The 24,887-nt window shown below is 36.8% G+C and overlaps 1 long non-coding RNA gene across 1 annotated transcript in view; it reads right to left on the bottom strand.

Moving 5' to 3' along the window:
- Nucleotides 1-24,887, bottom strand: part of LOC134808509 (uncharacterized) — a 78,488-nt gene that overhangs the window by 14,807 nt on the left and 38,794 nt on the right. Inside the window, exon 2 of the long non-coding RNA XR_010151593.1 lies at nucleotides 5,254-5,308. This is a non-coding gene — a long non-coding RNA (uncharacterized LOC134808509). The remainder of the gene's footprint in view (nucleotides 1-5,253; nucleotides 5,309-24,887) is intronic.

The following is a 24,887-nucleotide window of genomic DNA, read 5'->3' as shown; positions in this document are numbered from 1 at the left end:
GGAACAGGTAAGGAATGGCATCAAAGGCTGGAGGCTGAGTAAACTTCATGAGGAAAAGTTCTTGGCTGGTGGCCACCCAGCTTCAATATTCTGCCAGGGTGCCACTTGCATAATTTAAGAGAACTGATCCTTTTCCCTCACCTCTATTGCCACTTGTCCACACATTTATAATAATAGATTACACCTGGGCAGAGCTTGTATTGTACAGTGCCAAGTACTGTATATATATACTCACATCAACTGTGAAGCTGCTCTCTCCACTTTACAGACAAGGAAAGTGAGACAGAGAGAGGTTAAAGAAACAGCCCAAGATTGTAGCTGATGTATTAATCCACAGCTAAATGGGTCTCCTTAAAGATCTGGAAAGCTGCTGACAAGAAGCACTGTCAAAGATGAGGTCAAAAAGGAAACTCCTTTTCAGTGATCCAGTACAGGACATTCTTTTTAGGCATGGAACCCTGGGGTCTGTCATAAGTTATGAAACTTTGAACAAACCATTCCACTTCCACTTCCTCATCTATGAAAGGAAGGCATTGGATGGCATGTTCACTTCCAGCTCTAAAATGCTGTTCCTCTAATTTACATGCAAAATAGCATGTAGACAGCCTTTAGGGCCATCTGAATGTAAATACCACATCTACATTTTTGAAGCCATGAGGCCTAGCTAAAACTCAATTTACTCATCTATAAAATGAGAATAATAATAATATCTACCCCTTAGGGTTATTGAGAATATTAAATAAGAGAATAAATGTTAAAGCCTTTAGCATATCATTTAGCTTTGGCTATGTGACTAGTACATAGTAAGTGTTCAAGAAATTTTCCTTTATCACTATCATCATCATCATCATCACCCTGTGTGTAGGTGCTACTTGCGAAGGTGCTCCAATTTTAATTCCCTGCAGATGCAATAAAGAGTTGGCAAATTCCCAGCTGGGCGCGGTGGCTCACGCCTGTAATCCCAGCACTTTGGAAGGCCAAGGCGGGCGGATCACGAGGTCAGGAGATCGAGACCATCCAGGCTAACACGGTGAAACCCTGTCTCTACTAAAAATACAAAAAAAAAAAAATTAGCCAGGCCTGTTGGCGGGGGCCTGTAGTACCAGCTACTCGGGAGGTTGAGGCAGGAGAATGGCGTGAACCCGGGAGGCGGAGCTTGCAGTGAGCGGAGATTGCGCCACTGCACTCCAGCCTGGGTGACAGAGCGAGACTCTGTCTCAAAAAAACAAAACAAAACAAAAAAAAAAGAGTCGGCAAATTCTCAGAGTTGGCCAATTTGGAACCAAGTATACTATGACTACCTTCTTTTAAGGTTAAAAAATGTTATTTAGCTTGCTTTTGTAAAACTGACATTTCAGAGACTTTGGGTAAAGTGATCATTCAAAATCAATTCCCTTGAATTACCCCTACATGTTTCTGCAGCATGGTCTATAGAAGAAGAAAGAATTCATCAGTATTTCTAGGAATATCCCCAATCATAATCCTAAGACTCCAGCTCAAAACAATTACTGGCAACTCTTCAATAATTAATTAAAGGAAGGCATACCCTCTTTTCAGCTTTTTGGGAAATTATACTATGCTATCCCACTATCCAATTTCATGTTATCTATCATTTAGAGGTAGCATAGTATTGTAAAAAAGGCATTGAACTGGAAATTGAGTATGGAAACTCAGATTCTAATCCCAGATTTGCTACTAAGTAGCTCTATGACTTTGGGCAACTCATTTGCCGTTTCTGTGTCCATTTTCCACCAGCAAAATGTGGGGCCTGTACTAGACAGGATTTATGGGCCCTTCTAAATCCAAGCTTTTGTGGTTGACTCCTAATAAGTTATTTCATTGTTCTTATGACAAAGTGTAATCTCTTTACCTCTTTCCTCCCGCTCAGAGTGTACCCAAATGCCTGAATTCATACCCAGAATTAAGGGCTTCAGTTCAGCTCCCAGAACCTTGCTTATATAGAAACTATAGGTCATTAACAAAAGAGGTCTCCTGCTACTACTATTGCGAGGACAATGTCAGGGCCATTGGAGATTGAAACCTCCATCCTGAAGAGTCTGTAAGGATGGATAGAATTTCAACACCTAATGTCTCCAGACATAAAACTGCTGAAGACATAAAAAAATTATTTAAACAAAAGAATGTGGCTCTTATATGTTGAAATTGCCATGGCAACTCACACCAGGGTCATAATATCAGTGGAAAGCAAACATCTGAGAATTGCATTATTATGTCTTCTGGTTCTCCAGCAGCTGACTAGCTGACTGCTTCAGAAGAATGAGGAGGCAGAAGTCAATACAGTCATAGCAAATGTCTCCTTCTTGTCACTGTCCACCCACACCACCTCCCCATGTGTTGAAAATACCTTGTGGCTGAGCCATCCATGACTGGACATAACCCTTCTTTGAGGGAGGAGGGAGGGTTTTTCTATTCTTGCCCTGACTCATCTAGTGGGTGGGTGTCCAGAAAGCTGGTAGCCCCTGGGTTTGCAGACACATCACTTGTGGTTCTAGGGACCACTTGACCTTATAGAAGAGGGAGGCTGGGAAATGTCTTTATGTGAACCCGGGAAGAGGCAGCGTGGGTGAACCTACAGCAGTGACTGTCCTTTAATTTAGGCAAAGATTCAACATGTAAAGAGCACCTACCATGGGCCAAGTATTTTGATGTATGGCTTCCTTTTGTCTTTGGAGTTTGTTTTAATTTGATTCTGCTTATACAAAAGTAACTGAGTTTCCTTGGGTGGGTATAAAGGAAGGGTTCCCTCCTACCAATACTACTATAAATTAACTTTTATTGTATAGTTTTTATGACATAAATATATAAAGAGGTCTACTTTGTGCAAAACACTGGCAGGAAGAAGGAAAGACTGTGGGTATCAAGACAGTCCTTCATAACAGTTTGCAGCTCTCATGGGGAATCAAAATGTGCGTCAATAATAAGGAGAAATCAGACAGAGGAGTGCTGTATATACAAATGGTCAGCCTCGATATTACAAAATAGGATTCTGATGATGCAAACCACTCTTTTAAAGTTTGCTTTTTTAAAAAAAAAAGTATTGCATCCACATGATACAAATTCCAGTAGGAACAAAATGCTATTCAATGAAAAGCCTCTCTATCTCCCTTTTCCCTCGGCCTTCCACTTCACATCTCCAGATGTAACCACATTTATAGTTTCTTGTGTAGTCTTACAATGTTTTCTATACATCTACATACATGCTTGTATTTTCTTCCTCCTTGGTTTGCTTAACTTAAAAATATATCTTCGAAATATTTCCATAGCTGTATATATAGACTTGCCTTATTCTTTTAAATCAGGTAGGTAAACTATAGCCCACAGGTCAAATTCAGTCTCTACCTGTTTTAGTAAATAAAAGTCTTATTATAACACAGCCACATCTGTTCTTTTATGCATTGTCTGTGGCTGTTTTGTGCTACAAGGGCAGAGTTGAGTAACCGTGGCAAAGATTGCAGGGTCTGCAAAGACTAAAATATTTATTATCTTGCCCTTTACAGAAAAATTCTGCTGACCCTTGCTTTAAATGACTGCCTAGCTGGGCATGGTGGTGCACAAGTATAGTCCCAGCTATTAAGGAGGCTGAGGTGGTAGGGTCTCCTGAGGCCAGGAGTTCAAGGCCAGCCTGTACAACATAGGGAGACTATCTCTCTCCAAAAAACAAAAAAGACTGCCTAAATTCTACATATGAATATGTCATAGTTTATTTTAATAGTTCCTTAATAAAGGATATGTAGGTTATTTCTAATCTTATGTTATTACAAATACTGCTGTAATTGATGTAATAATATATGTGTCATTCTCATACATGTGCTTATATCTGTATAAGTCCCTGGGAATGGAATTGCTGAGCAAAAATATCATGGGTTTTTTTTCATGGATATATTTGTTAATTTGGTCTTCCTGATATCAGTGATGTTAAGGAAGCCAGAAGACAAACCAGCTGTAAGAAGCAATGAAGGGCTGTGCTGTTAGGAGAGGAAATGAAGAACACTATTTCAAACACGAATGAATGGTAGTTCCTTTCAGCCATGCCCCCAGAATTGGAAGCAGATAGATGGAAAATGCATAGGGTAACTCCGTTCAAATGAATCTACGGATGTATCAGGGTTGGGAAACCAATGCAAGAGCATTCACTCCTGTTAAGGTCATTCTTTGTCCTAATTGCAAACTCCTCCTCACCTCCCTCCCTGTTTGCATTTCCTAAAAAGAGCTGTGTCAGAGCCTTGGAAGTAAACATGTGTTGCTATTGGAGCTGCTGCTTTGAGAGGCAACTGTGTAGTAGACCACCGAGGGCACGGAGTTTGACTTTGGGTGGAGAGGTTTGCTCAACTCTGACATTAGCCTGAACAGGTCCTAGTGATGGGGCTTTTGGTTCTCTAGCTATTGCAAGCCAGTTTGAGCTCATCCTTAGGAGGGGGAAATTCTGGATCAGTGATGCTACAGACAGTCACCTGTAGGAGACTCAGAAGGATTCACATCTTCCTGGAGCTGGAATCAGGAACAATTCAGACCTCTACTTTCACCTATTGACTCCCTGCGATGTGCCAGGCACTGTGTTAGGGTGAGTACATATGGATGAATGAGAGAACTTGGCTGCCTGCCAGAGGAACTGCAGGTCTATCTGTTTCCCTTTGCAAGACTGCCTGCCTCACAGCCTTGTAAAGGGAAACAGACCTGCAGTTCCCAAACTGTATCTTTTAATTTTTGGAGAAAAACACAGGAATACTTGACATCTGTCAGACGAAGTGTGAACAACTAACTCAAAGCAGTTCACAGCTTCAACATTAGATCACACTACATCCCTTTTGATAATGCCATATGTTTGCAAAGCTAAGTTTTCAGCAGTTGCTTTGCTAAAAAGCAGGTACTGTGCAAAACTTAACATGGAACAGGAAATGAAGGTGGTGCTGTCCAATTTCATTCCAAGTTCAAGAAGCCCTTGCATGCCCAATGGGTGCACCCATCCCATTAGTCGGTAATTGTGGTTATTTAAGAATGAAATAAAACATATTATTTTTCCTTTAATGTGTGCATATTATTCTTTTCAAACAACTACTAACTTATTAGGACAGAGATAGTTATGAAATTGTTTGGACCTAAGTAACTAAGAAATGGAAGTGGTAAGTATTTCTTTTTGCCTGTGTGTACTGTGAAAAAATGACTAAAACACGAAGGACACTGTGAACTGAAAACACTTGGGCACTTCTGCGATGAACACTTAACACTACTTACCAACTTTGTGACCTTGGAAAAGTTAACTCTTCAAGCTCAACCTCTGGTTCCACAACTGTAAAACAGGGATAGCAAGACTTAGGAATTATTGTGAAGGTTAAATGAGATAGTGTAAGTGAAGAATTAGCACAGAGCTTGGCACATGGTAAGAAATCATTAAACACTGGCTAGTACAAATCCACAGAACCCTGGCTATCATAAGAGAATTAGTATTTAACCCTAATTACCCTAACAACCTCAGCTTCACATTCATTTTTAAGCCTACAGCTTGTCATATCAAATGCTGTTGCCATGGTGCCTGCTGTAATATTTGGGACCAACCAAATTATTCTGAAATCAGGAAATTAACAATCCCCCTGAAGCTTGTTGAGGTACTATTCGAATGACTTCACTGTCAGTCTTTTGTTAGGGTTTTCCACCTTATATTAGTTCAGAGATTGCTTATTCTGTTTGGTTAAAAAAAAGTCAGGGGGAAGGCGGTGGTAAATTTAGTGACACTTTAGGAGGAAGTAAATTTAGGACAAATTGCATCAAAATTATTTTCTGGAGTCTGAGAATATTTCTATGTTTAATATTTATAGAAACATATTTCTATGTTTCCAAAAGCTCTCGTGACTTGACTATAGTATGATTTTATTGTGACTTGAGTTTTTTTAAAGCTAATTTTGGATCGAAGATCATCTTCCCTCTGAAAGATCAGTTTATAGTAGGATTCATGACTCCTCACTTAAAAAACAAAAAACTTTTATTTTGGCTACTACTCTAATTCCAAACCATTCATGAAGATGGTTGTTTTTGTTTTCGTCATTAGACAGAGCCTTCCTGGCCTTTCAGCAAAGCTGGTAACTCTTCTGCCATTTCCAGATGAGTACTAAGAAGTTACTAGGCTTGTTAATTTTAGGAAAGACAGAACAGAGTTAAATAAAGGAGGAGAGAAAGCCAACACTCCCTTTGTCTAGATTAGTTGCTCTCACATGGGAAGGGAAAAGGATTCTGCACAGCAGGGGACATTTGGTAATCCTGAGAGATATTTTTGGTCTTTGCAACATGGGGACACAACATAAGGGTGGGGAGCTGCTACTGGCATCTGGGGAGTAGAAGCCACGGTAAGCCATCTTACCATGCACAGGGAACTCCTTACCCTCCTTACCCTCCTTACCCTCACGCACAACAAAGAATTATCTGGCCCAAAATGTCAAGGATAATGAGGTTGAGAAAACCAGACTAGTCTAGATGTTATTTCTTTTCTTCATTAAGTCACACTTAAAAAAATTCTTTCTTGTATCTCCTCTTCTTACCTAAGGGGTTCTTTTGAATGTTAGCTTCTGAGATTAGAAGTAATCAGTAGCTGCAGAAAAATATCAGGTTTTCTCCAAATCAGTGGTTCTCAACATTTCCGCACATTAGAATCATATGGGAGAACATTCAAACTATGTCCATGTCCGGACTGTACCCTGAGACCAATTAAATTCAAATCTCAAGGACTGAGACTTGATGACAGTATGTTTCAAAGTTTCCCAAATGGTTCTAATGTGCAGCCAGGGTTGAGGACCATGAATCCAAATACTAGAAAGGTTATTTTCTATACCTTCCATGCACTCACAAAGAGAGAAGTCAGTGGAGGGGAATATAGCAATGTCTCTCTCAATGTAGAAATGCTTTTTTTTCTCCAGGAGTTATGTTGACTATTTGAATCAAGAGTTATTTGAGAGTTTTCTTTCTTTTTTTTTTTTTTGAGATGGAGTCTCGCTCTGTTGCCCAGGCTGGAGTGCAGTGGTGCGATCTCGGCTCACTGCAAGCTTCGCCTCCCGGGTTCACGCCATTCTTCTGCCTCAGTCTTCCCAGTAGCTGGGACTACAGACGCCCACCACCATGCCCAGCTAATTTTTTGTATTTTTAGTAGAGACGGGGTTTCACCCTGTTAGCCAGGATGGTGTCGATCTCCTGACCTTATGATCTGCCCGCCTCGGCCTCCCAAAGTGTATTTGAGATTTTTCACACATGTGGCTTGATCACATGTGATATTTCACTTTTTGTGGATGATCAATGCACGGCCAAAATTTTAGGTATCTACAACTTTTCAAGGGTTTCCTTAATCTTTTTTAATGAAATTACAAGGGAAAGAGAATTATATAGCCCTGCTCCAGTATCCCAGAGCTTGACTTTCACCCGTACTTGAATCTGAAGAGGACAGCAATGTTTCTGCTATGGATCTCACGCATCTATTGAACCTGGAAGCTCCTGAGCATCCTGAAAGGCAAAGGAAGGTTTTTCAATTTACTCTCTCTTTGTCCCTTCCACCCCCACTCCCTGTGCCCATAGCAAATACTAGTCAAGCAGATGGTTTTGGTATGATGCCCTGGAGGTTAACAGATGTGAATTCTAATGGCATAAGAGGACAAACATTTTCCATTGCTGCATTCAAACCAAGCACATGGTCTGTCCCCCACAAAAACAAATGGTGCTTTAATATGGGTGACTTTTAAAAACTCCACACCAGGGTCAAAAGACTTCTCAGAGTAAGGTGAGAAAAAGTTAATAAGAAATACCTGGACATCACAGGAAATGAACTATTTTTAGTAAGCCAACTACTTCTTATATCCAAAGAGTTGGGTATTAACATGATAAAACTGGGGCTCCAAGAAAATGAAAAGCTCAGCACTCAACCCCAAAGAGTAGGAATAATTTATTGCCACTTGATGTCCAATGCCCTTCTTGAAGTCAAAGTATCCCTATAAACCTCATAAAATTAATCAGAAAAAAGTAAGGAAGAGAAACAAAAATAAGCCAAACTTGCAGCACATTCAGCATTCATCACTAGGTCAGCTTGCTCTCTGACTGCTTCCTCATAGTTGTTTGGTGCCTACTGTTCTAGAGTCAGGTAGACCCTTGATTATAATTCCCCTTAACTGCTCTATAAATAACTAAAACATTATAAAATGTTGTTTCCTACTTAAAATATTCTTTTAGGTCCTGCATACCAGTGAAACTACTAACATCAGCTGGTCTAAAGAACCCCACTGATGTCAGCTGATCTGGAGGACCTCACAAGGAGCTGACTCACCCAACAATGAGGTTTCCACATCCTGATGTTTTCATCCTTCTGACCCTGACCAATCAACAACCTCAATTTTCCAGTCCCTTGCCTTCGATGATCCCTTTAAAAACTCTAGCCCAGAACTCCTCAGGGAAATAGATTTGAGGTCTCCTCCCATCTCCTCATTCAACTGCCCTGCAATCATTAAACTCTTTCTCTGCTACAAACCCTGCTGTCTCAGAATATTAGTCTGTTATTGCACAGCAGGCTAATATAAATAGGAACCTCTTGGTCCTGTAACAGAGCCATAAATGTTTAGGAAAATAGGTCTCAAGAATCCAGGAATTTTATTTTAATAAATGTCTTCAATAATATGCAATCTTTTCATTCTAAGCAGTAGATCTAACACTATTCTGATCATCTGAGTAACTACCTTATAATTAAGTTGCCACTTATTATCAGTACATGAGGTTGTCTGTGTGTCTATATGCAAAACCTGCAAAAGACAAGTGATGTTGCAGACTGTTGCCCTAAGGCTTTGGAAAAAGATGGGAGAATGGAGTCATCACATGGCACAAAGCACAGCAATCCTACAACATTCACTTTATAAATGGGTACACCGCACAGATACCAGTTGTGTACACTCCACCTTGAGACAACAGGTTATTAACAGTGACCAGAGCCACAAATAGACAGTAAAGCATTCTTTTATTCCAAATTTAATTAAAATATTTGATTATTAGGTTATTATCATTTGGTAATTTCTACTTATGAAAACATACATTCTCTGCTTTAGCATTTTTATTTTAAAATATAAAAATAAACTAAATTTAGTATTATACCAGAGGCTGGCCAGGCGTGATGGCTCACGCCTGTAATCCCAACATTTTGGGAGACTGAGGCAGGCAGATCACTTGAGGTCAGGAGTTCGAGACCAGCCTGGCCAACATGGTGAAACTCCGTCTCTACTAAAAATACAAAAATTAGCCGGCCATGGTGGTGGATGTCTGTAATCCTAGCTATTTGGGAGGCTGAGGCAGGAGAATCACTTCAACTCAGGAGGTAGAGGTTGCAGTGAGCCGAGATTGTGCCACTGTGCTCCAGCATGGACAACAGAGTGAGACTCTGTCTCAAAAAAAGAAAAGAATTATACCAGAGCCTACATCTTTCTAGCATTAAACCCCAAATCAGCTGTTTTGCCAAGGCAAATAACAATTTATCATATTTAATAGGTATTTATAAATTTAATTTTAATTAGTTTTATGTTTTGCTTGTACTTATTGTACAAATTTCTTTTGGTTTTACATAAGAGCCATAAGCGTATTCATTTTCATACTTAGATACTATTATAAAATGTTAGTAATTGCTGCAATTCTGTGAGCATTCTTATTTCCTTTATAAAAGATTTACACATTGGTTGATTTTGAGAAACACAGGACTAGAAGATTTTCTTTGAAACCAAGCAGGTTGAATTCACATATTTAGACTCCATCTGTGCTGGGAGTCTGGGTAAGTCAACTTAGACTTACAATTTCCACTCTGCTGAGAGAATCCGAAGACAGATTTTACCCAACTTTCCCTGCCTTGACCAGAAAGCTGTATTTCCTTCCCATTAAACCCTAAATGGGCCTGCTGAATACTTGCTCAGGAATAAAGAGAAGAAAGAAAGTAGTTAAATACATTTAAAATCTGAAAATAACATTGCAAACAGAAAGAATATAGATTTTAATCTTTATTTTAAACTAATGCCCATAATTATTTTATCTAAAATCTCCTGTAACCTGTTTCAGAAGATTTTCAAGTCTAATTTCAAAACTAATGCCCATAATTCTTTTATCTAAACATCTCCTGTAACCTGTTTGACTTCATGATCTCAGCTCCCTGCAAAGTCCTCCTAACCAAATACTGTGGGGCATTCTCAGTCTCACAGATGCTCGCAAAGATGCTTGCTCTGGTATCACATGTTGTTTGTGCCCCCACTCCCCTCCCTGCAGTAGCTCTGTAGTAACCAGTCCTCCTGTCATGGCTGCCACCGTGCGGGACACTGCTCCCAGCGCTCTGGGCTGTTGAGTTCAGAGCAGTGAAGTAGAAGAGAATGCCCTCCCCCTGTTTTTATGTAACATTCTGTTAGCAGGATACCAAAATACAGTGGCCTTGTGCTTTAGTGTCTTACAGAATTTATTTATAAAGGAAAAGAAAAAATAAACTTAGTTTTTAACCTATAATTCTCTATCCCTAGGATTAAGAAGTAAAATTACTAGGTCAAAGGTAGAAAAATCTCTGTAGTTTCAAGGCTATATGAGAATTTCACTTCCAAAAGATGGAAACAACTTATATCTTATAACACTGTATGAAAACTTGAGTGAAGCAGTTTCTTAAAGACTTGCTGATACTTAACTTTTAAAAAATGATTTTACTGGCTGGGCACGGTGACTCATGCCTGTAATCCCAGAACTTTGGGAGGCTGATTTAGGAGGACTGCTTGAGACCAAGAGTTCAAGACCAGCCTGAGCAACAATAGCGAGACATTGTCTCTACAAAAAATAAAAAAATTAGCCAGGTGTGGTAGTGTGTGTGTGTGTGTGTGTGTGTGTAGTCCCAGCTGCTCAGGAGGCTGAAGCAGGAGGAATGCTTGAGCCCAGGAATTCCAGGTTGCAGTGAGCTGTGATCACACCATTGCACTCCAGCCTGGGCGACAGAGAAAAACTCTGTCTCCAAAAAAAAAAAAAAAAGAATCAAAGAATCATTACCACTTTATTCTATTTTCATTACCATAATGTATATTTTTATCTATTCACATTTACTAGAAAGTTACTAGTAAGGTCAAAGTCATAGAAAACTGATAGTAATGTAAATGATTCCTGTCATGAAAAGGTAATTTGGGCTAGGCATGGTGGCTCAGGCCTATAATGCCAGCACTTCAGGAAGCCAAGGTGGGTGAATCTCTTGAACCCAGGAGTTCAAGACCAGCCCGGGAAACATGGTGAAATCCCATGTCTACAAAAAAATGCAAAAATTAGCCGGGTGTGGTGGTGTGTGCCTGTAGTTCTAGCTACTTGGGAAGCTGAGGAAGGAGAATCGCTTGAGCCCAGAAGGTTAAGGCCACAATGAGCTGTGATCATGCCACTGCACTCCAGCCTGAGCGACTGGAGTAAGACCCTGCCTCAAAAAAACAAAACCAAACCACAAAGGTAGTTTGCATCTGGCAAAATGCAAGGGACTATTGCCTTGTAGATAATAACCTGTTTTATACCTGCTAAGCAAATTCATTTCAGCATTTCTGATGGACTTACATATTTGACTGCCCTTTGGATTCTCCTTTGAGCCAGCTGTAAAATCTTCATTTCCTCATTAATTAATAAGTAAAATCTTTGACATGTGCTCTTTTTATAGGACAACCATGATTTACCTTTTAAGAAAGATCCTTTGACCAATGTATGTAATCTCAGCACTTTGGGAGGCCAAGGCAGGAGGACTGCTTGAGGCCAGGAGTTCAAGACCAGCCTGGGCAATGTAGTAAGACCCCATCTCTACAAAAAAATAAAAAATTAGTAGGGCATGTTTGCACATGCTTGTAGTCCTAGTTACTCAGGAGGCTGAGGTAGGAGGATCACTTGAGTCCAGCAGGTTGAGGCTACAGTGAGCTATGTGCTACAATAAGGCCATGTCTACGCAGACATGGTGAAAAGGTAGAAATGAAATTCAAAGTTACTTCAAAATATTTTATCTTCCCTAGCACAAACTGAAACTTTTATGATGCTGTGGAGAGTATGAGTTACTACTAAGTCCAGTTGACTAAAATATCTCGAAAACACAGTACATCTTGACACATTAAATAGAACCTCAAACTGCCCGTATGTTCCAAGACTCACTGAAAGTTTGTCAGTTGTTCTCGTGTTTGCTCTACTTGAGGCAGCCCACTCGCTTTCTTTCCTTCCTTCCTCCCATCCTTTCTTCTGTTCTTATTTCCTTCATTTTTCCTCCCTTCCTTTTTTTCAGTTGGCTTTCTAAGCTACTCTAAATTACCAATATAAATCCAGTGCCTTCTTATTTATTTGCAAAGAGCAAATACCATTCGTGTTATTCAGTGGCCACCTTGTGAAAGCTGACTACTTCTACAATGATTGCATTTCTATCTATAATCATTAAGTGGGGCAACAGAACTAAAAAGATATAAACGGCATTTAGCACAGTATATTACTTTGAAAAACAGATGAATTTTTTATGTAAAATGCTACTGAAGCACTCACTTAAACATAACCATTCAATTTCCTACCTCGAGCCCAAAAGCTCTCTTTGCTGGCCTAAGATATTTTTCTTTATCTAGCATGCCTGATGTTGCAGGTCTCTTTCTCACTCTTTATTCTGCAAGACATGCTCAGATTCTCTTTCCATTCAATTTATGACATAATTCATTGAATGCTACAGCCTACTTGAGGATTTTAAAAAAATATTTTCTAGCCCTGCAATAGAAATTCATTTTTCCAATAAGAAATGTGGTGATGACCCTGTCAGCTAAGTCTCCTAATTCATCTGTCTGTGTGAAAAAGCTCTTCCCTCCAGGCCCCTTCAGAATTCATATATAAATTGCTCTCTATGTATTAGCATCTGCAGTGAAACTAGCTTTCACACTTTTTAAAAAATAAAAAATATATATATTTTACAATTCCAGAAGCATAAGATAATAATCAATTCAAAGTATTATTATCCAATTTTTTTCTGGTTCTCAGGGATCTATCCACAGTTATGAGAGGAAAGAATTTCTAAATGACAGTGTACTAACAAAGCATTAAAAATGAGACACATTATTCTAGACTCGCATTGTACTGTTACCAGTAGCATTTTTCTAATCAATATAATAGTTAATCTTAATTCAGGAATATGTCCCAAGTGTTTAAAATGGAAACTTGAATGTTAGTAAATATTTAAAGGATCTAAACATGTTTTTTTTAAAAAAACACAAAAATAGGAACTTATAAGTCATTGTGTGCTAGCATTAGAAATTTTAAAAATTAAGTAAAGTGCCTCCAGTAGCATCTCTGGTGTGGCATAAATAGAAAATGCATTGTAAATATGAAATTATGTGGTCAAATGTGATTAACTTGCAGGGGAGGGGAACAAACAGGGCCAGTTTCCCTTGTAGTCTCATACTTTGTTTGTGTAATCAATTGGCCTGTTTTATCCTGGGAAGGTTTTAAGAAAGGACGTTCTGACTGACTACAAGCTTCATTATATCCTCAAACCCTTAATACAGTTTTCCCAGGATTTATAACCAGAGATGGACATTGACAGCTGCACCTCCCCTAACCTGATTTAGCTAGCCTACTCCATCATCTACATATACTTTCATTAATTCAACTGTTATTGAGTATCTCCTATGTACCAGGCATTGAGCTAGGTGTCAGGTAATACAGATGGTTGCTAAAGGGAAAGATGAATAAATCAAAGTCCCACATCTCAAAACTTCTAAAATCTAGTAGGAAAGACAAAAATGTGTAAGTATGGTAATAATAAAAAATATAATATCTCATTGAAACAAGTAGAATTTTTTTTTTTTAATGTTGAAGCACTTCAGTAAAGAGTAGCCATTAAGCTGGACCCTGTCAGTTAAATACAACTTTCACAGGCAGGGATGGGGGAAAGGAAATCTAATTCAATCAAATAGTTTGAATTATTACAAAAAGGAATGTACATGTAAATCTTAGGAATCGTGACTAATTCATCATTGCTAGTGCATAAGGAAAAAAGAATCTAGAAGAGTAATTATAAAAAGCAAGTTCCAGACCATGATAGAGGCGTTCATTGCCATGATGTCTAACAGCATTGTCATGGAATTGTGTATGAGCTTTGTATTAGTAAATTCTGAGACTTTCCTGATGATACTGAATGATACAATTTGGAAAAAAAAATTATTATCACTTCTTCTGATGATTTATAATTCATATTAATTGAAATAATTATGTCTTCACACATTTCTAAAGCTCTTATTTCAGCCCCAGGCCAACTCAGTAGGATAATGGGTATGCAAGGGTTAAAAAACAGAAAAACTGGGTTGTCCTCCCAAAGCATTGCAGGATGAAGGATTATTTGAACTGGCTTATTTTCTCTATAGTCAGGAAACTCTAAACAATTTGCTTGATAATACATTTTTTAATATTACATGTAAAATATTACATTTTAAAAAAATACAACATTAATCATCTGTTAATTACAGGTGATTTTCGATGTTATGTACATAAAAAGAAAGTACTAGCCCTATGCTTCTACCCCCTACTCCAAAGCAGCTGGAAAGTAATATTGTTCAGTGCTGATATGGATGCAGAGAAATGGTTTTCATGGATTGCCAGTGAGGGTGTAAATTACTAGAGCCCTTTGGAAAAATGTCTATTATCATATTGAAATGCCAAGAAATATGAATATAAATTTAAAAATTTGAGCAATCCTTATATGAAATCCCAATATGTTTATAAAGGTAGATGCTGCTATTTATTACTCATTGAATGTGGGACTAAATAAATAAATGTTCCTTAAGATGGAAATGACAATCAATTTGGCAAAAGCATATTATTGAATATTATGAAATTCCCAAAAAATATGAGTTAGATATTTACACACTAGCTCACTGGAATGACTACTACATGTTGATGAGGAAGAAAATAGAGTTTAATGTGTGTAGTATACAGAGTAATTTTATTTTTATAAATACTATCTTTAACTAAAATTTTACTATGAGTATATATGTATATGGGAGCATGGGAAACATGGTTCAGGGCTCTATTTCACGATGTTATTATGAGTGCCCTTGAGATACATTTTTAAAAACCAGGAAAATGAAACATACGCTAGTATTTTATTCCTAGCTTAAACTCTCCTCTGTAATAGAAATAGAAAGAACAATTGTCTCACATTCCTCACGGAAGATGTTTACCATTCTCCCTGAGCTTCTGATCCACTCCTGTCTCTTGCATAGCGATGACAGTGCCTCCTAATTCAGAGAAAATATAAAAGCCCCAGCTTAGGGAATTCATCACCTTTCTACCCACCAATGTACAAAGTTGTCCATATTCATTTCCAATCTTTTCATCTATTTCAGGCTGTCTTCTCCCCACTCAAAGCTATTGTCTACTTCTGCGCACCCTGGGTTCTTCGCCCATCCCCTTTCTCCTTGATTTTAACATTTACATCTCTACCCAACTCTTCCCTTCACATTGTAAACATGCATAATCCTTCTCCTCTTAAAAACAAGACTAAGAAACAAAACAAAACACATTACTTCCTTTAACCTTGTGTTCCCCTGTTGGGGTGTTATGAAAATTATTGAATAATCAGTATGGCATGTGTACAAGAGCCTGAGTAAGGGCCTGAAGCACCTATTGAGCTATGAGTGTCCTGTTAGTTACTGGATCCTGGGGATGTCACTGAGTTCTGTGGAGCATCCAGGGCAGCTGGGATGGCAGGGGGCATTGGGAAAACTTGGGACAGTGGCTGTCTACCATGTTTTCTATTGTCATTAATATCCAAACTTTCAGTTTCATCCACAGTTTATCACTGAAATGTTTTTCCTTTGAAGTATCCACTGATCTTCTAATTGCAGAAATGACAGTCAACTCTTAAATATGCCTGATGATTGGGCTCTCTGCTCCATTTGTCACTTTACTGTCGAATGCATTCTATCCCTTTGGAATGTTGTTCTCTCCATTTTCATCTACGACATCTGCTGCTCTGCTTCAGTGATTCGAAGGTCTCATCTTCAGTTTTCTGGATTTCTGATTCTGAAAACACCCCCTGGATGACCCCCACCCAGGTCATTTTTTACCAATCACCATGACATCCAAATTCATGGCTTTATCTCTCATTTCTCTCTTGAGATTCAGACTTTCAATCCTGGGATTCCTCCTCAGCCATATTAGAGCCAGCTTCCACTTTGCAGTGAAGGCAACTGGAGCTCAGAATATGAGTATGACATAATAATTTTCTAACTTCAAAAAAGTTATTACCATGAAATACTATGTAACAGAGTTAGACATGTTGAAAAGTTAAATGACAGCAGAAGTTACACAAAATTTACAAAAACACAACTCCGTGTGGTATTTCATAGCTAAGGTACTAGAAATGCAACAGACTAGGGCCTCTTTGTGGTTATTGACATGATATTTTTGTTTTTTCCTTCCTTTTTTGTTAATTTAATGTTTCCCCTGTGGCCTAAAAGACTAATGAAGCTTCTTAAGTTCCTGCAGCAGTCCCAGACTGTAACTTAGGCACAAGAAGCTGGGTCATTAAGCTAAAGGTCTCTGGATGAGCATCATCTCTAACAAGCATAAAGGTGATTTTGACCCATATTGTCATTCAGGGAGTAACTTTCCTCATTCCCAATAATAAAACCATAATTGAGTTTCACAGATGAAAGGCAATCAGATCAAAAAGTTTTTGGTTAATTTTGATTTCCCGTACAATGAGATCTTGACAAGGTCCTTTGAAAACAGAGATCTCTAAAATTTTTTAATAAAAGAAAATTAAAAATAGGTGTTTCTAATAGTAATTTAGATATTCATTTGATTTATCAGAAAGTTACTGGTGAACACAATTTAGAAAATTTTAATTTGTCTTGGGAGTAAAAGAGATATATGTATATTTCTCTTATATATTTAAATATAAATTTGACTCAATATATAAATATAAATATATATATTGAAATGTTAAATTATCATATATCTTACTTTTAATTTCTGATATAAGTACTTTCAAAAACCCCTGATGATTCAAAACCTCCAAATTATTCAATTTGGCAAAAACAATTTAGCAAATAATTTGGCCAATTTATTATAAGAAACCAAAAATTTAACTGCTATATAGAATGGGAACAGATTTCTTATTTGAGCATAATAATGCTTTTAAAGTTTTAAAAAATATATTTTAAAAAACATTTAAATATATTTAAAGTAGTAAATAAAATATTTTGAGTCTGAATAATTTGTCCTAGTCAGGGACTGGGATTAATTAAAACTAAGAATTCTGAAGGAAGTGAGTGTAAATATGATGGTAAATGTGAACAGAAAAGGTATTTTCTTAAACATAAAGTGAACTTCAAAATATATGTCATATGATATTTAAAAGTGCATTAAAATTTGCCTTAAGATTGAATTCACATTTATATTATGAAATAAATTTATGATTAATGAGCACCCATGATTTTATGAATATACTTACATCAAAAAGAGCTAATCTATAGATCACTCAGTATATATTCATAATTGAAATATTAATAGTAATATGAAGTGCTATATTTTAAGCAGAACAGATATTTTTTACATATATGGCCAGAGGTAAACCAACACTGCCACCAAATCTAAATGTATGCTCCTGTCTCTGAAATACAGCAAGAAAATTTGCTGTACTGCAGATGAAGAAAGGGTTCATAAATTTAATATAAAACATCAGCAAATGAAAACTGAAAAGTTTAAATGAAAAGGAATGGAGGTCAAAACTATTAAAAAGTAGTGACTTTCTGAAAAATAATTATTTTAATGTCGATATTTATGATATCAACCTCCTTTATAATATCACTATTCAATAGTTTCTAATTACAACATTTAGAGTATTTATTGTCAAAATTTTTCTGAGTACATAGTGACATACAATATTTAAATTTATTCTTAGTGCTCAGTGTTTTCTTCTGTGATCATTCCCCCACACTATCACTTTAAATGCATTTATTTTTATCTTTAAATAAACTACAAAGCAGAGTAACCATGGCAGGTCAAGACATTAGTAAATGGTGTGCTTAAAGAACTGTAAAGTTCTAGTTCTAAAAGATTTATAATGACTCAGTTTTCCTCGTCATAATGGATTTAGCTAATTTTCTTTTTTTATTATTATTATACTTTAACTTCTAGGGTACATGTGCAGAATGTGCAGTTTTGTTACATAGGTATACACGTACCATGGTGGTTTGCTGTACCCATCAACCTGTCAACTACATTAGGTATTTCTCCTAATGCTGTCCCTCCCCCCACCCCCATTCCCCACCCACCAACAGGCCCGGGTGTGTGATGTTCCCCTCCCTGTGTCCATGTGTTCTCATTGTTCAACTCCCACTTATGTGTGAGAACATGTGGTGTTTGTTTTTCTGTTCTTGTGTTAGTTTGCTGAGAATGATGGTTTCTCACTTCATCCATGTCCCTGCAAAGGACATGAACTCATCCTTTTTATGGCTGCACAGTATTCCATGGCATATATGTGCCACATTGTCTTTATCCAGTCTATCATTGATGGGCATTTGGATTGGTTCCAGTTTTTGCTATTGTGAATAGTGCTGCAATAAACATATGTGTGCATGTATCTTTATAGTAGCATGATTTATAACCCTTTAGGTATATACCCAGTAATGAGATCGCTGGGTCAAATGGTATTTCCGGTTCTAGATCCTTGAGGAATTGCCACACTGTCTTCCACAACGGTTGAACTAATTAACACTCCCACCAACAGTGTAAAAGCATTCCTATTTCTCCACATCCTCTCCAGCATCTGTTGTTTCCTGACTTTTTAATGATTGCCATTCTAACTGGCATAAGATGGTATCTGATTGTGGTTTTGGTTTGCATTTCTCTAATGACCAGTGATGATGAGCTTTTTTTCATATGTTCGTTGGCCGCATAAAGGTTTTCTTTTGAGAAATGCCTGTTCATATCCTTCGCCCACTTTTTGATGGGGTTGCTTTCTTGTAAATTTGTTTAAGTTCTTTGTAGGTTCTGGATATCAGCCCTTTGTCAGATGAGTAGATTGCAAAAATTTTCTCCCATTCTGGAGGTTGCCTGTTCACTCTGATGATAGTTTTCTTTGCTGTGCAGAAGCTCTTTAGTTTAGTTAGATCCCATTTGTCAATTTTGGCTTTTGTTGCCATTACTTTTGGTGGTTTAGTCATGAAGTCTTTGCCCGTGCCTATGTCCTCAATGGTATTGCCTAGGTTTTCTTCTAAGATTTTTATGGTTTTAGGTCTTAGGTTTAAGTCTTTAATTCATCTCGAGTTTATTTTTGTATAAGGTGTAAGGAGGGGGTCCAGTTTCAGTTTTTTGCATATGGCTAGCCAGTTTTCCTAACACCATTTATTAAATAGAGAATCCTTTCCCCATTTCTTGTTTTTGTCAGTTTTGTCAAAGATCAGATGGTTGTAGATGTGTGGTGTTATGTCTGAGGCCTCTGTTCTGTTCCATTGGTCTATATGTCTGTTTTGGTACCAGCACCATGCTGTTTTGGTTACTGTAGCCTTGCAGTATAGTTTGAAGTCAGGTAGTGTGATGCCTCCAGCTTTGTTCTTTTTGATTAGGATTGTCTTGGCTATGCAGGCTCTTTTTTGGTTCCATATTAAATTTAAAGTAGTTTTTTCCAATTCTGCGAAGAAAGTCAATGGTAGCTCGATGGGGATAGCATTGAATCTATAAATTACTTTGGGCAATATGGCCATTTTCACAATATTGATTCTTCCTATCCATGAGCATGGAATGTATTTCCTTATGTATGTCCTCTCTTATTTCCTTGAGCAGTGGTTTGTAGTTCTCCTTGAAGAGGCCCTTCACATCCCTTATAAGTTGTATTCCTAGGTATTTTATTCTCTTTTTAGCAATTGTGAATGGGAGTTCACTGATGATTTGGCTCTCTGTTTGTTATTGGTGTATAGGAATGCTTGTGAATTTTGCACATTGATTTTGAATCATGAGACTGCTGAAGTTGCTTATCAGCTTAAGGAGATTTTGGGCTGAGATGATGGGATTTTCTAAATATATACTCATGTCATCTGCAAACAGGGACAATTTGACTTCCTCTTTTCCTAATTGAGTACCCCTTATTTCTTTCTCTTGCCTGATTGCCCTGGCCAGAACTTCCAACACTATGTTGAATAGGAGTGGTGAGAAGGGCTTGTGCCAGTTTTCAAAGGGAATGCTTCCAGTTTTTGCCCATTCAGTGTGATATTGGCTGTGGGTTTGTCATAAATAGCTCTTATTTTGAGATACATTCCATTGATACCTAGTTTATTAAGAGTTTTTAGCATCAAGGGGTGTTGAATTTTGTAGAAGGCCTTTTCTGCATCTATTGAGATAATCATGTGGTTTTTGTTATTGGTTCTGTTTAAGTGATGGATTCCATATATTGATTTGCGTGTGTTGAACCAGCCCTGCATCCCAGGGATGAAGCCGACTTGATCGTGGTAGATAAGCTTTTTGATATGCTGCTGGATTCGGTTTGCCAGTATTTTATTGAAGATTTTTGCACTGATGTTCATCAGGGATATTGGACCAAGCGGACCTAATAGACATCTACAGAACTCTCCACTCCAAATCAACAGAATATAAATTCTTCTCAGCACCTCATCGTACTTACTATAAAATTGGCCACATATTGGAAGTAAAACACTCCTCAGCAAATGCAAAAGAACGGAAATCATAACAACAGTCTCTCAGACCACAGTGCAATCAAATTAGAATTCAGGATTAAGAAACTCACTCAAAACTGCACAACTACATGGAAGCTGAACAACCTGCTAATTTTCTTTACTTAATATATTTTTAGTTTTCTAAGAAGGCAAGCTGGATTTTTTTTCAAACTTTTAGGATTAGTAATATATTAGTCATCATTCTCCAGAACCAACACTATATAATTAGCAATGGAAAAAGTTAGGTGTGCATTTTTACCTATGTATTTCAATATAATTTCAAATTTATAGAAAATTTTCAAAAATTGTACAGACTCTAGACACTAATATAACTTTTGCCAAGTGTGATGATTAATACTGAGTGTCAACTTGATTGGATTGAGGGATACAAAATATTAATTCTGGGTGTGTCTGTGTGAGTGTTGCCAAAAGAGATTAACATTTGAGTCAGTGGGCTGGGGAAGGCAGATCCACCCTTAATCTAGTGGGCACAATCTAATCAGCTTCCAGGGAATATAAAGCAGACAGAAAAACGTGAAAATGAGAGATGGTCCTAGCCTCCCAGCCTGCATCTTTCTCCCATTCTGGATGCTTCCTGCCCTGGAACAGCAGACTCCAAGTTTTGGGATTCACTCAGACTGGCTCTCCTTGCTCCTCAGCTTGCAGACAGCCTATTATGGGGCCTTGTGATTGTGTAAATTATATATATATATATATGGGAGTTTATTTTATCTATATATATATATATCTCCTATTACTTATGTCCCTCTAAGAGAACCCTGACTAATACACCAAGATAAACTAATTATTTACATTTTGCTCTATTTACTCATTCTTTCTCACTCTCCCACATACACTCCAGTGTATATATTGTTCCCTAAGAACAAGGAAATTTTCATATTCAATCACACAATAATTATCAAAATCAATAAATTTAATATTAACATAAATCATTCTCATTATGTCCTCAATAGTTTTTCCCAGTATAGGATCCAATCTTGGATCCGGTCCATGATCCTGCATTTAGTTGCCTTGCTATCACATTGCTTTAGTCTCTAATATGAAGTAAGTCTTTTTTCTGCTCTTATTTGTCATTCTTCCCCTTAAAATTTTCAAAGAGAAAAGCCTACTTCTTTTTGGAATCTCCTTCATATTGAGTTTCCCATTGGAAACGATGATGATAATGATGCCCCTTACCAAAATATTACCCATTAGTGGTAGCACATATTGATCATTCTTGGCTGAGGCAATTATTATTATTATACCTACAAGTTAGTGACTTTCTAACCTCTTCTTTTTTTCTACATATTTTGTTGATATTCTATTGCAAGGAAGAACTTCCTTTCTCTCTCATTTATTCATTTCCTTATATCAGTTTGGGTTCATAGATTCCTACTTTATTAAACACATTATGATCTTTTACTGTAGTTACTCATTTCTGATACTCAAATTGTGCCGGGTGTGTACATTTGGAGCCTCTTCAGTTTGGCCCTTGGGTGCTTTCCACCTGTATCTGACATTCTTTGAGAAACCATTTACTTTCTGGAAAAAAATATTCTAGGTAGATGTTGTAGTTTACCTACCCAGGTCCTGGAACCATCCATTTATCCAAGGAGTCCTCGTTATTTTTATTGGAGAATGATATTTGAAAACCAGGATCTGCGAGATAGTTATGATCATTGCAATCAATATGACATTGCTGCTAGGTACTGTTAAAAAGTAGAACACGGAAGTATTTGTGTGTGTGTATCTGTGTGTCTCTATCTATCTTCCCACCTACCTACCTACCTATCTATATTGGAAGAACATTAATATTATAGTTCCAATTCCAGTCCAATAAAACAAAGTTAAAATTTGTCTTTCCCTTTTCCATATTAGTACACATTCTCTAACAGTTAGGAATAGCCTCTCCTATCATCCTCAATATATTCATTCATTTGATTGCAACTAAAGTGCCAGAAAATAGTTTCAGGATTGCTATCCCACACCACTACAAAATAAAAAAAAATCTATTAACTGTTCATTACTTGTTAATATGTCATTATTTGTATATTATATGTCACTAACAGTCACCCCTCATACACAGTTATTGTGTATGTATGAGGGGTGAGTGTGAGTAGTGATATACAGTGAAATGCACAAATCTTAAATGCACCATTCAATGAGTTTTTGAAAATGCACACTCCAATAATCTATAAAGATAAGAAACATTAAGGTAATCTGAGAAAGTTATCTTTCCACTCTACACAAAGCACCAATGTTCTGATTTGTGCACCATTCGATTTCAATATTAAGTACTTCATGTAAATGGAATCGTATGTTGGCTTATTTCACTCAGCATAATGCTTTTGCTATTCAGCCATGTTGTTGCATGTATCATTAGTTTGTTTCTTTCTATTATATTCAGAACTCATTGTGTAAATACACCAGTTTGGTTACCTTTTCTGCTGTTGATGGATATTTCCATTTTACCATATTGGGCTATTTTGAATAATGATGCTGTGAGTACGTATAAACAAGTCTTTATATGGATATATTTTAATTTATCTCGGGTAAATATCTAGTGATATATTGCCAAGTTAATGAGTAAGAGTTGTGTATAACTATAATAAAGAGTCAAAAACACATTCCAAAGTGATTATATCATTCTAAACTTCAATCAATATAGGAGTTATTCTATATGCTTAGTAAGAATCAGTTTAAGTCTTTAATTTCAGCTGATTTAATTTATGTGGTATGATATCTCATTGCAGTCTTGATTTACATTTCTATGATAACTAATAACTGAGCTATGGTCTTGATTTACATTTCCATGATGACTAATAACTGAGCAATCTGTATATGCTAACTGCCATTTCATATTTCATATATCTTCCTTTATGATCTAAGTGTCTATTCATGTCCTTTGTTCTTCTATTTGTTTGTCTTTTAATAATTAAACTGTAGGAGTTCTTTATATATTCTAGACCAGCCTTTGCCCAATATAGATTTTATGCATATTTATTCTAATTTGTGCCTGTGCGCATATTATAAGTGTCTTTTCATGAGAATACTTTTCATTTGGATGCAGTTTACATAGCATTTTTAATGTTTTGGTTATTCTTTACTGTGCTGTAAGTCGAGAAGATATATTTTTGTATTCTTTTAAAAGCTTTACAGGTTTTATACTTTTTAAAATAATTTCTATCAATACATAATAGTTGTATATATTTATGGGATACACCTGATATGTTGATATAAACACACAATGTGTAATGATCACATCAGGGTAATTGGGATATCTACCACCACAAGCATTTATCATTTATTTGGTTAGAAACATTCCAATTCCACTATTTTAGTTATTTTGAAATATAGAATTATTGTTACTTATAGTCACCCTATTATGCCACCAAACACTAGATCTTACTTTGTCTATCTAACTACATGTTTCTATCCATTCAACAACTGCTCTTTATTTCCCCCTCCCCACTCCCCTTTCCTGCCTCTGGTAACCATCTTTCCACTCTTAGATTTTGTATTTATGTTTAAGTCTATGATTCATCATGAATTGATTTGTATGTATGGTGTGACATGCACACACATACACACACAAAGACACATTCAATTGAACAGTGTTTTTAAATCATTTATTAACAATGCTTTCCTTTACCAACTGAATTGCTTTGGCAACTTTGCTAAAAGTTCATTGAACTTACTTTTTTGCTTTAGTGATCTATCTGTCTATTCTCGTGTCAGTTCCATACACTACTGAATACTCTGGCTTTAATTTAAACTTTGATGTCAAATAATGTAAATGCTCCAATTATAGGCATCATTTTCAAGATTGTTTTGCTTATTCTGTCTTCTATATGTCCATATAGATATTTTAAATACTTTGTCATTTAATATAAAACAGCCTCTTGAGACTTTGGTATTTCACTGAAAACATACATTAATTTAGGGGAGAATTCACCTCTTAACAATACATAATGTTCCCCAACTTATGATATCTCAACTTATGATTTTATGATGGTATAAAAGCAATATGCATTCAATAGAAACTGTATTTCAAATTTCCACTTTGCACTCTTGATAGATGATATTTAGATAGATAGAGACAGATACTGATATTCCACCTCTGTTCTTCCAATGTAAACATATTTACCTTTAAGTGCTTGAACATATTTA

This window comes from Pan troglodytes, chromosome 16 (assembly GCF_028858775.2).
Source record: "Pan troglodytes isolate AG18354 chromosome 16, NHGRI_mPanTro3-v2.0_pri, whole genome shotgun sequence".
NCBI lineage: Eukaryota > Metazoa > Chordata > Mammalia > Primates > Hominidae > Pan > Pan troglodytes.
The sequence above is the reverse complement of the archived record's forward strand: the minus strand, read 5'-3'. Positions and strand labels throughout refer to the sequence as shown.